The sequence below is a fragment of the Tamandua tetradactyla genome, chromosome 1 (assembly GCF_023851605.1).
Source record: "Tamandua tetradactyla isolate mTamTet1 chromosome 1, mTamTet1.pri, whole genome shotgun sequence".
NCBI lineage: Eukaryota > Metazoa > Chordata > Mammalia > Pilosa > Myrmecophagidae > Tamandua > Tamandua tetradactyla.
The window spans coordinates 11,484,376-11,498,769 of NC_135327.1; the positions used below are offsets into that span (position 1 = coordinate 11,484,376).

Sequence of the window (14,394 nt, forward strand, 5' to 3'; positions counted from 1 at the left end):
TGATGGATAGATGGTTTATGGGTGGGTGGAGGTAAACAAATGGGGGATGGAAGAGATGTCAGATAGGATAGAGTATTGGCAGCTGGGGATAGGGTTTGACCAAGGAGTGTAAAAATGGCAAATCCCATCACTTGGTGGAAAGACCTGGGGTTGGTGATGGGGTAGAGGGGTTGTCTGAAGGAAGGCAGAGGCGGCTTTGTGGCCCAGGCTGTGGTCTGGGAAGGCTGCCATTTATCTTCTCAGGCCTTAGACACCCCTTGCTTGTGGGGGCTCATGGGCCGTTCCAGGGGGTTGAAGCTTTCAGTGGCCAGATCAGTGGGTGGCTGTGACCCTCCTCCTATCTCCTCTCCCCCCGAGCAGACAGGCTCTCCCTAGGCTCATAAATCCCCAGTCTGACAGGCTTTCTGTAATTATCTCTGGAACATCAGCCCAAGAGGTGGGGCAGGTGGGGCCGTGAAGAAAGAAGCTGACTCAGACCCTGTTGTCTGTCTTTGGGTGGCGTGTCCAATGTGGCCAGTGCCCAGCGTGCCAGGAACAGCACCCCAGGGCGCCTCCCATCCCTACTGGCTGCCTTGGGTCCCACTCCAGCCTCGTCTAAGAACTTGGAACCAGGAGGAAAAGTGTTAGGTTGTATATTGACAAATCCTCCTGGTTTGTCACACATGCCCCGACAGATGTGTCTCTCTCTCTTCTTCCTCTCCCCTCCCTCCCTTTAGCTCCCACTCTCGTCTAATTTTGCTAGCCTTCCTCTATTTTTTTCTTACTTCCTCTATACCTACTTCTCTCATTATATCTCTATTTCTTTTTCTGTTACTATTTTTTTCTGCCTCTGATGATTGTTTGTTGTCTCGTTCTATGTCTCTCTCTTTTTCTCTCCTTCTGACTTTGTTACTTTTCTCTTGCTGTTTTTGCTCCTTTCCCTTTTGTCCTTTCTCTGCCATTTTCTCTATTTTAATCGGTTTCCTCTTCCCTGCCTGTCTCTCTCTGCCTCTCTCACAGGTGGCCTCTCCACCCCAAAGGGGACCATCTCCCCTCAGCACCACCATCTTTCCCGTTTATACCTGTCTTTACATGAAAGCAGAACAGTGCCGAGGGAGGTTCTCTCCTGGGCTTTGAATGAGATTTAGAATTTTTCCAAGAAAACATTTTGTCCTTCTGCTATTGATTTGTGATAATTAGCCTATAGGGAACCTCTGGCCCAGAGCCGGAGGCACAAAGGGGGAGGGAAGACGGTCAACCACCCTCCCCCTGCAGAGAGCAGACTCCCCAAGGAAGGCCCTTCCCCCTGAAGCAGTGGGTGAGCCTGGGGAGTGGGGGACAGATGCTGGCACAGACACTGGGGAGAGCCTGGTGTTGAGTTGGCCGTCCCCTGGGCCCCAGTTTTCTTCTCCAGGGCCCCACAAAATACCATAATGATTAGGAACACGTCGGAATTTGCAACGCCTGGGTTCAAATCCCAGTCGGCCCCGCTCCTCATAGCTGCTGGATCCTGGACAAGCGGCTTCACCTCTCTGATCCTCACTGCACCGATCTCTAAAATGGGACTAGGAAGACACAGCTCACGGGGTTGTTGTGAAAATTAAAAGAGAACGCTAAAAGAAAAATGCCTGTATCGACAAGATTTGACCAAGTAGCAAAACTACGAAAGTTATAAAATGAGGGCCTTATTATGAAGATTTGGTCCTATGCCACCGTGGGAGCTGGTTAAACAGTCTACAGGAGGCCGTTGTTTGTGTCTGGGCTTGCAGTCACCAGGGAAAGCAGTTGGGAAGGAAAGCTACTGGATGGCCCAGAATCTGAGCTGGAACACGTGAGAATGAGTTGATTCTACATTGGTCTCTTCTCCCCACCAAGACACAAACGTCGACGATGGGACTGACCGGCTGGAGAAGCAGATGACCTTTGTCACGAAACTCAGCCCATCCCCTGGTCCAGGGATGAAGAAGCTGGAGAAGGAGACCTGGCAGGAGCAGGAGGAGCTGTGGTCCCAGTGCACCCCAGGCCAACCAGGTGAGTCTGGAGACCAGCGATGGGCTGCCTCGAATTTCTGGGTGTAGAAAGAATCTGGACACTGCTATTTCATGTCCACCTTCCATATCTCATGCAATGTATCTCTTGTGGCCTGTGCTGACTCACAACTCAGAAGAGAAGGGAATTCTGGACGATGACATTCCAGTTTAGCAAAATTAACTCAGTACCAATCCATCATAGCGCCCCCAAATCCATGATATTTTGTCTTGCAATACCTATTCTCCTTTTAATTGCATAGAATGTGTTCTAGGCCTGAAGGTGAGCCTCAGATGGCTTAGAATTTTAGAGTATCTATAATCTTTCTAAACAAGAATTTTTGTTTATGTGTTTTTGAAGTTTGTCAAGTGATTCTAACACATAGTGAGACAGGGAACAATAAGTCCATCTTGGAAGTGACTGGGATTTGTGGGGGTTGCTTCGGCCTGGTATATACTAGACGCTCAATTAAAACCAAGAACAGAGAGGCCAAAGTCACACAAGTGGTAAGTTATGGCTTTCCCATCTAGTGCATCATACTCCACCCTCTGTGGAGATGGCAGGAAGTAGAGATGTTGGTGAGCTTATACTTTTGTCATTGAGAAAGGGCCTAAGAAGGGGGCAGGGCCCAGGGACCCATCTCTTCATAGACTCTGCTCCCCTCTCCCAGTTCTCCCCACAGTATACTCTGCTGGCAGTAGATTTTCAGATCTAGGAATTCAGCTTAGGGCTGTGGCTGGGCTACCTCTCACTTACTGGTGACCAGTCTCCAGGGTCAGAGATGTGGAAAAGACTTGCATGTCAGAGGCAGCTGGCTGATCACCAGAGATTAGTGCTGTCCCTTGCATAGTATAGGAAGAAATGGCTTCCTACAGAGAAGCATCTTTTTATTAAAGGACACTATTTCCCAGATTATTTGCATAAGATAGGAACAAGGAATAAGTCCTTGCCTATGGCATTGGATTGGAAGCAATGGGCACTGCTTTCTGGCCACGTAGCCTAAGAAGAGGATGTGGCATCTCCAGTTTTTCTTCATCTATCAAGGGGATGTCAACACTCATTGTGATATTGGGAGCCACATGTTGGATATGACAGGGTCTCCTCCAGACTGGATCTCCAGATGACTGCATGGAGCAGAGTCCCTACTCTCACCAGCCAGGAGCATCTGCCTTGGTCAGTCACCTGAGTGGGAAATTAACATTCACTGTGATAAGTCACTGGCATTTTGCTGTTTGTTACAGCATCTGGCATTACCCTAATCCAGTGGTTTCCAAAGTGTGGCCCCTGGGCCAGTAGCATCAGCATCCCCTGGGAATGTGTTAGAAATGCAAATCCTCAGGCCTCGCCCTAGATCCACTTAATCAGAGAACTCTGGGGTTGGGGTCCAGCCATCTATGTTTTAACAAGCACTCTGGGTGGTTCTGGTGCATGCTGAAGTTTGAGGCCCACTGTCGTAAATGATACACCATTTCAGTCTTAGCCCCTGAATGGAGAGGAAGTTCAGGACCTTTCAGGTTGCTTCCTGTCCTACCCCACTGTCTTCTTCACTCCCTAGCCTCTCCCAGGGGCCTCTCACCCAGTGCAGCAGGGTTTGAGCTGACCCAAGCTCTAAATCTTGAAATGAAGGCAGCAGAGTAAAATGGCATTCTTGGGGGTAGAATTCATTAATTCCTTCCTCATTTATTCAGTCTCCTGACAGTCACAGAGAGGTGCCAGGCCCTGGGCTGACCAGCACACTTCTCTTGGGGACTTACCAAGTACTTTCTGGATCAGCAGCCCTGGAGGTGGGTTTGATTATCCCCACAGTTTTATAGATGCACAATCTGAGGCTCAGAGAGGGCTGAGGAGTGGTGGATCTAGGATTCAAGCCTAGTTCTCTCTGCCTCCACAGTCCCTGCACCCTGCACTCTCATCACTGTCATGTCTGTGCATCCAGATTGCTGGTGTTTTGCAAATAGAATTCACCAATCTCAGCCTCTTTGCACCTAGGAAAGAATGATATCAGGTACCTAGGCTATTGGAGGGAAGTTATTTGTGACATTTTTCTAGACATGTTAGGGTCCTATGTTTGCTGTATGTTTGTGACTATGAACCTAATAATCTTGAACAGGTGAATGAATGAGTAAATTAAGTGAATAATTAATTGATGGCTGGTGGGTTGCTTTAACACTCCATTAACCTTTGCATATCTAGAAACTCCTTGGACCTTTACAGACTGAAAACACACTTTTTGGCAAATAAATTAGCACCCAGCTACAATTACTGTAATTGTTTGCAGAGAACAAATACGGTTCTCAGGGGTTGAAAATGACATGGTGTAAGTTAGGTAGTGGTTCTCAAACTTGAGCCTGTGTGAGAATCACCTGTAAGGCTTGTTAAAACACAGCTCACCAAGCCCTACCCCCTTGAGTATCTGATTTTGTAGGTCTGGGATTGGGTCAAGTATTGCATTTTAAAATGTTCCCAGGTAATGCTGATGCTGCTTGTCCAGGGACCACAGATGAGAGCTGCTAGATTAGAGTAATGCTAGCTGCTAAAACAAATAACCACCCAATATCAATGGGTTAATGCAGAGAAAGTATATTTCTCACTCATTAATAGGAAAGAGTTGAACACATTGTAACATTGTATGTGATTTAGCTGTTGGAAGAAATCAGATCTAAATGGATTAATCTGGAGTGTTACCTATGATTTACTGATAGAGAAAAACAAATTGCCAAGTAATTTATATAGTCTGATCTCATTTTGTAAAACATAATCAAAAGCAAAAAATCAAAACAAAACTAACCCTGTTCCTCAAACTTCAAGCCCTAAATATGTTTTATAAATATAGTAAAAAAGTATACAAGACTATATCTTATATCTGGCTATTAACATCTAGATATACCTCTGAAAATTAAGGAAGGCTATTAGATTTCTAATAGCATTCCTGTATTGCTTAAGAGGGTGTGGTTTTTAGAATAATTTAAAACATGCAATGAAGTAATGAAAACTATTCAGCTCATAGAAGAATGAATTAGAGTCTACTCTGCATGTATAGAACCTACGTGGAATTGGGCAGTATTTCTTTTGTCTATAGGGCACATGTTGGAGGAAGGTATGGAGGGTTTGATGAATGAATGACCTTATCAGGGACCATATGCATAGATGCACATCTTGCTTCTTGGGATCTGGATTTGCCCATGGGAGAAAACCATCTGGGAGGCTCTAGATGGGGGTTTGAGGAACAACTACTCCTTGGCTGTAGATGGCCAAGTCATTGCAGCCGCAAAACACTCCCTTCTTGGGTCCAACTCTTTGGTGGATCCCAGACACTCATTCCTGGAACCAATGATGAATGGTAGGAGATTCAGCACTGATGGGTCTCCGCACACTGAGGGAAGTAGAGACCCAGACTCATTAAGGATCAAACTTGGAGTCCTTGGGCCCTAAGAGTCTGATTCAAATGAAGCCAGGGCAAGATTCAAGATTCCACACTCACAGCCACTTCATCCATGGAGAGGAGTCAGGCCAGCCCTAACAGGGGAATTGGAGAGCTGGTTCTCTGGGGCTGAGGTTGAGGAGAGACATCTCCAGACGGGCAGGAATGCCTTTAATTCACCCACCTCTGGGGTGGTGTGGGAGGCTCCTTTACATGGGGCCCTTGGGCCGTGTGTTGGGTTGTCTGACTGCCGGGGTCCAGGGAGACTGGGTTACAATCTGCAGACATGCCTGGGGTCTGGATCCTTATGGGAACTTGGGAGAGAAAACCAGCTTGAGAGCTACTTCTCATCATCTGGTGGTGAAGGGGGAAGGTCAGGTCTATTTGGTAGGCCAGTGGGGGAAGGAAGGAGGGGGTTCCTATGAGAAGTTATGTGAGGAGAGGGTCTACCCCACAAGGTTGGGCCGGGAAGTCCCTCAATGGGAAACCAACTCATGGGCAACTTGATTCAGGCTACTTGGTAGAGCAATAGGGAATTTGAATCCCAATCCTGCTACTTTTTAGCTATGTGAATATATGCCAAGCTTTCTGCTTAGTTGAAATATTAGAAATATTAGCTGATTTCATCTTCACAGCAGCCCTATGTGACAGATGTTACCATCATCCCATTTGCAAATGGAGAACTGAGGTTCAAAAGATCTCACAGCTGGCAGGGTGAGAGTAGGGCTGAACCCCAGGCTTGGTAGTTTTCACTGGTATGTCCATATCTTCCTCCCTAGCTTCTTTGAACTTCATTGCTGTGTTCATCTATAAAGTGGGTTTGCATTAGTCAAATCTCAGCCAGGAAATTGAGAATTTCTCTAGGTCTTTTAAACAGACGGATTTTAATTCAGCATATTAGTCACACAGGTGACTGAAGTAGCTCAGAGCAACTCAGATCTTAGTAAGAACAGGTAGCTGCTTCCACTCCTTGAGCGGGAGGAACAATGGGAGAAGGTGTGGTTACCAGATGCTGAGATCCCCGGCCAGCAGCAGGAGCTAATGCCTTGGTGGTCTATGTCCCAGTGAGAGGAGACGCCATGGAAGAGTTATAATCACTGTCCGAGACACCACGGAGAAGGGGGTAGGCATGCCCTGGGGTCTCTTTTCCAATCTAACTTGAGTGCTTCCCACGGGTTGATCCTATGGGGAAATCAAAGGATCAGGGAAAGAGTGCAGAATGGATCTGCGACCACAAAGGCAGTTGATTAGCTCAGGGATTAAGGGTTCCTGGGAGCACTGACCCTATGGGACGGAGCTTAGTGTCGGGTGGTCCTCGTGGTGTGTGAGTCACCTGGCCAAGCATTGGCCTCTGCCATGATTCTACTGCCAGGAAGTGAGGTTGACAAGTGTGTTTGATTACACGGATGTTGGGCTTTCTTAAGGCATAAGGAGGAGATACAGAAGGAAGGCAGGGCCCTCTCCAGAAAGCAGGCAAGTTGCCTACCACCTCACCTGCTGACATCTCCCCAGATTGGGCTCCGATCATTCAGGTCACTGCTTTACTCTGCTGCTACCTCTGATGGGCTGGGAGAGCTGGGACTCCGGCTCAGGTCGGTGATCATGAAGTTCTCTGCAGACTTTCAGGATTGGAGCTGGGGGCAGGCGCTGCTCTCTTCTACTTACCCCCCTGACCATCCAAACATTTGTCCTGGCAGCAGAACTCTGCTGGTTGAATTTCTGGTCAAACCAGTCAAGATCACTCTAGTTTTTAGACAGTCTCTTCCTCTCTTCTTTTCTCTCTTTTCTTTCTTGCCTTCCAACAATTTTTGATGTTTTGCTACCTTTGCCAGGCACTGTGCTGTATAAACAGTGGGAATAAAATGGTAAGTGAGACAGCTTAAAATACAAAGTATTTCCGAAAATTAAAAACCCATTTCTAAATGACACATGGCTCAAACAAGAAATCAGAAAGTATGCACTGTTGAAAAGATTTTTAACTAATGGTAAAGAAAATTCTGCACATCAAAACCTGTGGAGTGGACTTAGAGTTGCACTTATGGGGCTATTTATAGCCTTAAATGCTTATAATGAGCTCAAGAAAATAGGAAAAGAATAGTAGATTAAATCCAAAACAGGTTTAGGGAGGAAGCACATATTAAAATAAGAGCAGTAGTTAATAAAATAATCGTAAGACATTTACAAAGAGGATCAACAAACCAAAAGCTGATTCTCTGAAAAAGCAAGGAACGAAAAGGAGAGGCTGACCGCCTGTATGGCAGACACTACAAATTTCAAAGAACGTGTGAACAACTTTTTTATCAAAAGATCAGAAATCTTTTTGAAGGGGATAATTTTTAAGAAAAGTATAATTCACTCAAACTGACTTAAGGAAAATGAAAAAAAAAAAAAAACCCAAATAGACTTCTAGCATTTTCTCATTATTCCAGCTCAAATTTATAATTCCTGCTTGACCAACGAAGACCTCAAGGCTCATAGAAGTGAAGGAAATTGCCTCGGATGCTGCGGGTGGAAAGGGGTGGACTGGTGGGGGGGGGAGCAATGGCTGGAGAGGGGAGTGGATCCAGCGAGGCCTCCCCTGACCAGCTCCCCAGGGACGCCTACCTTGGGGTTGCTCAGTTGCCAAATGCTTTTAATGCACCTCTAGGAGAGGCATTTGGCACCTGGACTTCCCCTGAATGTTTCGCCATCACCAATTAGTAGGTGCGCTCGGCAGCCGGGCACGGCCTCGGGAGGGTTCAGCGCCGCCCGGGAGGGAGCAGCAGGCCTGGGCTGCCCCGGCCCGCGGCCCTTTGACTCAGCACCTCCTGGGCTGAGAACGCCCAGCGCCTGACTCGGGGCCCACAGCCGCAGCCTGGGACTCGGAGCCAGGTGGCTCCGGGGAGGGAGCAGGTGGCAGCTTGCCGCGGAGAACGCATGGGTGACAGTCTCCCACGGTCCCGGGGATGCAGAAAGTGCCTACGCAGAATAGGGAATTGTGGTTTTGGAGGGGGGTGTGTGTGCTTGAAGACCCCATGGCTGGCCTCTGTATCATGAGCCTTGTGGGGTAGCGGAGGCTGTCTCTGTCTTCTGTATCCCTTCACCCCTCCTACAGAGAACATGACCCCCCTTGTACTCTCTTTGGAGAGAGGTTCTGATGGGCCACCAAGGAGAGAATCCTACGGTCCCTGGCCATGCTGCCCAAGACACAGCTCTTACCCTAGTTTTACATAGGGATCCTCTCTCTTTTCTCTAGGTTTGTTAAATAGCATTAATCTAAACCTGCAGTTTTCTGGGGAGCTACCCTTATCCCTTGCATCATGATAGCCAGAGGAACAAATATTGAAACACATAGCAGGAAATAGTGCTGAGAGAAAAGCAGGCTCTGGCCAATATGATTTGATCTCCTGGATCCAGCCATGCCTGCTGGCCTCTTTCTCCCATCTCTCTCAGTTAATGGGAGCCAATATTGACTCTTTGTTCTTAATTTTATTTGAGTTGAGCTTTCATCATTTGAAACCTAGAGTCATGATTGACTCAGTTTGTCTTGACTGCCTCCCCTACCTTTCTGAGTGACTTTTCTTCCTGCCACCCCACTTCCCTGCTACTCAATTTCTCTCAGAAAAGGGGCTGCAATACATTTGACTTCCTGCATCAATTTGGAGGTTTGTCCTGGCTCTGAATATTGTAATGACCGACATAAAGATAAAGACCCATGACAGGGACATAACAGAGTTCGGGATTTGATGAAACAAAACATCTGCTTAGGAAAGGGACCAGTTGTTCACCATTGCTTACTTGATTGAGTCGGGGACTGCCATGTGCGCTTGAAGTGCATGAGTTTATTTTTCCCTAATGATGATTGCACTAGGTTCTCTTATTTTTCCTGTTTTACAGATGAGGAAACTGAGGGTCAGAGAGCTAAAGCAATTTACGTAAGGTTGCATAGTTAGGAAGCAATGAAGCCAAACTTTGAACTAGGGAATCTTCCTTCACAGTCAATGTTCTTAACCATTATACTGACTTAAATATGTCAATGTAGTGGCATCAGGGGGGATATTTTTGTTCTACAAAGAATTACCAATATCTTTGACACAGTTTTCTCAATCTAAAGAACTTGCATTAAAAAAAAAAGATGCAATTTTTTCCCCCAGAAATCCCACAAGAAATGCTGTGAGTTAAAGGAATAAACTATAACAAACAAAAAAACTCAGACAGCTTTATTCCATCATTGCCAGTTATCCCCTAAAACTAAATAGTGATGTTTTCTTCATAACGGGAAAAGCTTTCCCAGCTCCCTTCTGCCTAGAGGATAAAGGCTAAATTTTATCACCTGATTGTGGAACCCTCTGTAGTCTTAGACCTAACCACTTTTCCAAAATTATCTACTGCCACCGCTTCCCTGAGACAGCGTCCCTGTGCAGCTTCTGAAGTTCCAGCCTCATGGTCCTTGCTAGGAGTCCTAGCAGTGTGTCCCCAAGGTCATAGGTTTCTGCAAAGTTGGAACAAGTAAGAGCTTTTCACTGAGAAAAGTCAAGGCTAGTGTCTTGTTCCTTGCTGACATCTCTGCTTAGCCCTCTGTCTCCTCAGTACTGACGGGTGGGCCCAGGGATTTGGGGAACCCAGCTAAGAGGAAGTTCAGTTGAGGATGCATTTAATTTGGGCCTTGTAGACTATGTTTTGGGGATTTGCAGTTGCTTCCATATATACTTAAGTTGCTGCCAGTCATTCTGAAAGTGTAGAAATTGCTTCCACGGAAACTCCTACCCCTACTGCGGCGGCTCACCGGGGAGCTGCGACGTGTCGGAGTCCCAGGAGCTGTGTCTCAACAGGAATGTGTCCTGCGGTGCCCAAAGCATGAGGGAGCTCGAGGAGTCAAACCGTTTGAAATGCACTGAACCAGAAGGTAAACTGTGGGACATGCTTCCAAATCTTCCAGCTTGAAGATGGAAGAAACTTCCTAGAGGATTTGCCAAGTTTCATAACAATCCTAAACATATAGAGAACATCAACAGAAATTTGTGAAGCTGAGAGAATTTTTCAAAATTATTAGCAAAAAAGACTAAATTTTGATCAACCGATGCAATATCAAAAATTGTTATGATGTTACGGACACATGAAGAGACAGAGGATGACACCAAAAACTGTAGGGAGAAAAGCACTGCAGGGTTAGGTCAGGCAGTAAACTAATGTACCCGATTACTGTTTTTCTTCTGGGTTTTGTGGTGTTTTAAAAATTTGTGCTTACTTGTGATTTCTTTTCTCATTCTAAGTGGATATTCCTCTTTGTACTTTAATTTTAATTTGTTTTTAAAAATCAACTTTTATTGAGGTACAAGTTTTAAGATATGCCCAATGCCAAGTGGGCGTTTGATGAATTTTGGCAAATGTATCCACCTGTGTAGCCACCACTCTAATTGAGGTATAGAACATTCCTGTCGCTCTGGAATGTTCCCTCTTGCCCTTTGCAGTCAACCTCCCAGCGCACTCCAACCCCAGGCAATCATTAATCTGTTTTCTCTCACTGTAGACAAGTTTTGATTGTTTTAGAACTTCAGTGCATGAAAATCAAGCAGTACTCTTTTGTGTCTGGATTTTTTTTTTTCAGCATGGCACCTAATTTTGCATTATTCATAATTTGTATTCTTTATCTTAACTAAGACTTTTCGATTTCCAGCCGACCTGCTCAAGAAACCTGTGTATCCATCTGAGTTCAGGCCTTGATTAGTCTGCTTCCTCTGCCTGGAATACCCTTCCCTCCTGATCCACTTTTTGGTCTCATCACTCATGCCTAAGTCAAATATTGCCACCCTCCTGGGTCCCCCAGGCAGAACCTGACATTCTTTTCTCTGACTTAGGGGGCATTTGGCTGATACTTCTCATTAATGCTCATTTTATTGTCTTATATTGGAATCATTTGTATTGTCTTTGACTTTCCTTTAAAGCCTGAGTTTCTGATGTAGGTTTTTCACATAGGTTCTGTGTGTCTGCAGCATTTGACACTCTCCTCTCTGCCCCCTGGCTCGCCCTAAATCAGCAGGTTGCCTCATTCATAGCAACAAACATTCATTGCACATGAAAAAAAGGTGAAAGTCTTCATTCTGGGTTCTAGAAACAAGACAAATAATTCACTCCTTCAGTTGCAATTATTTCTATTGCATAGTGGGAATAGAAACACTCATTGTCCATCTAGTGGGAATGGAGGAAACCGATCATCTGGTAAACCTCATTGCTACAACCCGGCTCTAGGAGCCCATTTAAAAAATCTGCACGTGGGAGTGTGACCTCGGCTGGTGGAGATACAATAGGGAAATGCTATCGAGTTGTAGTCACTGGTTTGACACGAAGAGTCAAAATTCCAGAGAGTTACTGTGAACATTTCAAAATATCCAGACAGACAGTGCCTGGCCATAGTTTTTTTGAAAATAATTTAAATAATTATTGCAATGGTAGCAAACATCTAAATTAAACAAGAAGATACTATTTCAACCATAAAACTGACAGATGTTAAAAAGAATGATAATACCCAGCTCTGGCCAGGTGTGGAGGAAAAAGTGAAATTTTATCTCTCAGGTTGAGAGTATAAACCTCCCGATTTTGTAAAGAAGTATCAGAAACCTTAAAAAGAACATATCCTTTGACCAATTAATTCTACTTCTCAGAATTTGTGCGAAGGAAGTATCAGACATGTAAATAAAGATTTATTCAAGATTATTCACTACAGTATTTTTTTTAATAGTGGAAAACGAGAAGCAACTTAATATATCCTAGGAGCAGACTGGTCAAATACATATTGTACAATCACAAAAATGGAAAAATACAGCCATCAAAATTTATGTTATAGAGGGCTACCTAATGACTTGAGGAAATGTAAAATGTCAGACAGAGAAGGTATAATACAAACCATTACTCAGTATGATTCCAATTTACTTAAAATATTTGCATAGAAATAAGAGTGGAAGTGAAATAATGTTACTGTAGCAATTATTTCTGAAGGTTGCAATTGTAGCTGTTTTTTTATTTTTGCTCACATCCATTTTTGAGAAAATTCTCAAAGAATAGGCAGTCTCTTTTAAAATCGGAGAAATAGTAAATACAATTTTAAATAATGCAAAAGCTTTGACTTGGTTATGGTCTATCAGTGCTTGTGCTCTGGACTCCAAATGGCAATTAGAATTTTTTTTTTGCATAGGCAATGAGGTTTATCAGGAAATGAACCTGGGTCTCTGGCATGGCAGGCGAGAACTCGGCCACTGAGCCACCACTGCCCCCCAATTTTTCTAAGTCATCTATTTGCACGTGGATTTCAGGTGTGAGCAACCTAATCTTAGATTTAGCCAGTACAGCTGGCTTATGCAAATGCAACAGTCATGCCCACATGCTGCTTTGGTTCCTTCTTGGCTGAGCAGAGAGGGTAGTTGCACAACAGAATGGTTCCTCTGCTCTCCTTGCAGGGAGACGGAATTTGACTGGTGTGAGCTAAGGTGTTCTCTTGGTCTGTCCTGCCTCTCAGCACGCCTGGCTCTGAGTCTTTCTTCGCTGGCTACTCAAAGAAAACTCTACTTCCAAGTAGCCAGTGCAGGAGGGGCAGGACCAGGGTACGGAACCAGGAGACAAGCAAGAACTGGTTCTTCTCATACCCTGTGGCTGGACCTGAACTCAGGGCTGTGGACAGGTCACAGGGACTTCCCGGGATGCTCGGCTACTTCTGTAATTCCTCAACCAACTTGGGGGCTGCTTTTCCCAGGAGCCCGTGAGTGGTTTGCCCAGGAATCCTCCAAGTTTATGCCCATTTCCTAGAGTAATCATTAGCATTGCCCTTTCTGACTCTGAATGATATCTTGATTTGGATTATCACTAGAGTTTTGGCCCACATTACTAAATATTATTTGCGAACCAGTGTCTCTGATTTTTAATAAAAGGAACAATACTCATTGCTACCATCATTTGAGCATACCAGGTGTCGGATTCCTTGCACATAGATTTCAAGTAATCCTTACAACTCTCCGGCCATTAGACTCTATTCCTTTCTCACAGGCACCTCTAGTTAGCACATCCCAAATTGACCCCATCCTGCTCCCTTACCCTCTCCACTTGCTATTGTTCCAGTGTCCTTTCTCCCAGTATACGATACCACCATCTTCTTGGCTGCCCAAGCTGCTAATCTGGTGTCATCCTTGGCAACCCCCTCTGCCTTCCTAACGACTGGGTCCCAGTGATCCTGCCTCCTTTGTGCTATTCCATGCTCTAGCCATGCTGATTTTCCATTCCGAGAGCTGCCCATTGTGCCTTCCCCTTCACTGCTTTTGCAAGTGCGATTTTGTTTCCTACTTTTCCTGCAAAATTAACTCCTACTTTTTTTTTTTTTTAATGGATCTCAGCTCAATCATAACTTGATTCCGAATTCTGGTAGGATTTCTGTGTTGAATATGTTTGTACCACCCTCTCTATAAATATATTTTGCAAGTTGTTTTTCAAATGAGTAAATGATAAGGATGTCTTGGCCATAAGTTTTTCTTCCTTTTGTGAGGCTGCAAATATGAGAGTCACAATGTTCCTGCATGTTCCTCCCCCCCTCTTCTTCTCAACCACCTACCTCTACTAACTCACGCAGAAGTCCAGAGACAATGACACATTGTTACACGCTTTCACCCCAAAACCTGACCACAGCTCATATCCGTTGTCTCTTGGATGATGATTGCAGCCAAGTTTGAACCAAATGCCTCTCTTGCAGGTGAGGTAATCCCAACCCCCTCTCCACTGTTTGCTCATAACTCAAGTGGAGGTGAGTGCTCCTGTGACCTTGAAGGGGTGCCCTGGGCAGGCCCCCCGTGTTACCTACCCTCAGATGCCCTCTCCTCAGTTGGGTCCCTTACACTGACATGCTGAACTTCACTGTCGCTACTGAGAGCAGAGACCTCATCTCACAGAAGGAGTTCAGAGGCCAGAAAAAGCAGAGGCTCAAGACGCCAGGTAATTATTCTCAG

General features: G+C 45.2%; 2 long non-coding RNA genes across 2 annotated transcripts in view; one reads left to right on the forward strand and one right to left on the reverse strand.

Annotated features, from left to right (window-relative positions):
* The first annotated feature begins 1,580 nt into the window (after nt 1-1,580).
* The window catches only part of LOC143683491 (uncharacterized), a 38,099-nt gene continuing 25,285 nt past the window's right edge, over nt 1,581-14,394 (forward strand). The window contains exons 1-2 of the long non-coding RNA XR_013175475.1: nt 1,581-2,010; nt 14,142-14,380. This is a non-coding gene — a long non-coding RNA (uncharacterized LOC143683491). The remainder of the gene's footprint in view (nt 2,011-14,141; nt 14,381-14,394) is intronic.
* Nucleotides 6,278-14,144, reverse strand: LOC143683486 (uncharacterized). Its single transcript, XR_013175460.1, has 3 exons — nt 14,004-14,144; nt 6,923-7,268; nt 6,278-6,610 (listed from the first exon to the last, which is right to left on the reverse strand). It is a non-coding gene; the product is annotated as an uncharacterized LOC143683486 (long non-coding RNA).